Source organism: Austrofundulus limnaeus, unplaced genomic scaffold, assembly GCF_001266775.1.
Source record: "Austrofundulus limnaeus strain Quisiro unplaced genomic scaffold, Austrofundulus_limnaeus-1.0 Scaffold510, whole genome shotgun sequence".
Taxonomy (NCBI): Eukaryota; Metazoa; Chordata; class Actinopteri; order Cyprinodontiformes; family Rivulidae; genus Austrofundulus; species Austrofundulus limnaeus.
In genome coordinates, this window is record NW_013952912.1 from 297,957 (window position 1) to 300,115 (window position 2,159).

Here is a 2,159-nt window from a genome sequence, read left to right on the forward strand (position 1 = left end):
ACATACATACATACATACAGTATATACGATATATACAGTATGTAGATATGTAGACACAAACGTTTTTAAAAATGTATTTTTCTTGACCCAAAAAGGCTAAAATCTTTGTTCTTTAACAAACTTTGACATGAAAGACTGCAGGTGATAGGTATTCCTTTAAGTAACCTTTATCGTTAGTATTTTGCCCACAGCTCTRGGATATGTGAGATGTTCAAATATGAGCTGGAAGTCAAAGGTCAGTTTATAAAACACCCAAGGATGGTCCACATAAAGTCARCTCACAGAGGAATGTGACACTTGACTCTGAGCCAACACAAAGCTCTGTTGGAGAAACAGAAAAAACTGTTACCCTGAGTGAAACATACACTAAATCAGCCCCGATGAAGCCTTATTTCACACCACAAAACTGACTTCAGYGGCTAATTTTCTTTCTTTCTTCCTCTTTTCTTCCCTCCTGTTTCTGGGTGAGACAGCAGCCAGCAGGCCGGTACCGGTTGAAACCTGCTTGRTTTGAAACTGAGAGGATTTTCTCCGCCCCATGCTGCAGGAACCATCCAGACAGAGCTTAGTGTCCTCAACTTCACTCAGAGAAAGACAAAATACATCATTACATTAATAAAAGATGCTGATCAAAGGAAATGTTTCAGCAAAAGTCTTTTCAGAGGAGAAAAGCTGGTGCTGCGTTCACGAACCGTTGAAAAAACGGACAACTTGCTGTTTGTTATTATTTTGTTGTTTATTATTATTTTCTGTCGGGTTTCTTCAGTTTTTTGGTCTATTTCACTTACAGAAAATAAAACTGCATAGTTTAACTTCCTAATACAAGTATTCAGAAAAACCTGTTATCAGTTCACAATTTTGTTTATTTTGCAAGTTTCAACAACTTTTATAGCCAATTTTAACATCAAGCAAATGTCTGTCTCATACCGAAAAATAAATCAACCATTCAGAAATTTAACCCTTCATTCGGCGAGATTCTTTTTTCTTATTGAAGAACATAAAAACATAAACATTTCTCCTTATTTTAGGTAAGCATTATACTGTTAAATATCTACAATAAGTTTATCACAAAAATACAGGACTTAGTCGTAATTGAAACACCTTACATAAACCGGTTATATTTAGTCTTTGGTCGTGAACTGGTAACTGRAATGTCCCACATTTTCCGGTGGACTCTGAACGCAGCATCAGATAAGCTCGCAGGCTGCTTCTTCGGGAAGTGTCTTTGACGTGTGCGACCAATCAAAAGCGCTCAAAATACCCTCAGCAGCGGTCTGAGTGGCTCCATGTTGGATCGGTCTCTTCTTAGAAAGACGAGTGTTCGGGTTTGGGAGGGGTGTGTGTGTGTGTGTGTGTCCACCTGCGCGTTCGGCCCCGAAAAGTGTGCTGCGTGAGGCGGGCTCAGGTATGAAGGTAGCCGGCCAACAGGCGGAGGTTCTCCGGGGCTTTGCTTCACCGAGCGGCGCCATAACTGCTGTTTTTAACACAGAGCCCAGAAAATCGGTCAAAGACGCACCTGARGAGCGGTGAAAAGTGGAAGAAGTGTTTTGTGATAAAAGCCACACAGACAGTAAGTATATTTTCTTTTTCGAAATCTTTAAAAACTGGTGTAAAGTATGCCACTGAAACAGATATAATTTAGATGTTTCCAATCACCAGGGATGAGTAAGTGTAGAAGACTTCATTAAACATGTGTCAACAAGTCACCTGACCCAGAACAAAAAGAACAGAAACTTGTGTTTCATCAGCCTACAGTGAAAAGTGTGAGGTCCTCACGTGCAGATTTACTGCCCTAAAGGCACATAAATGTGTATGTCTGAAGACCCACTGTGTCGTAACAGTTGAAGGTAATTTAATCACCATAGATCAAAGACAAACCAAACATAGATCCAACACAACCCTGACATAGACCAAAGATAAACCAAACATAGATCAAACACAAACCTGACATACACCCGACATACATCCGACATAGACCCAACATAGACCAAACATAGATCATAGATCAAACACAAACCTGACATACACCCGACCTATACACCCGACATAGACCAAACATAGATCAAACACAAACCTGACATACACCTGACACACACCCGACATAGACCCAACATAGACCAAAGATAAACCAAACATAGATCCAACACAAACCTGACATA

At 40.0% G+C, this 2,159-nt stretch overlaps 1 protein-coding gene across 1 annotated transcript in view; it reads left to right on the forward strand.

Moving 5' to 3' along the window:
• Window positions 1-1,109: 1,109 nt before the first annotated feature.
• Window positions 1,110-2,159, forward strand: part of lrrc8da (leucine rich repeat containing 8 VRAC subunit Da) — a 25,417-nt gene continuing 24,367 nt past the window's right edge. Inside the window, exons 1-2 of the mRNA XM_014025936.1 lie at window positions 1,110-1,405; window positions 1,490-1,570. The gene's annotated coding sequence lies outside the window, so the exon portion shown is untranslated. The remainder of the gene's footprint in view (window positions 1,406-1,489; window positions 1,571-2,159) is intronic.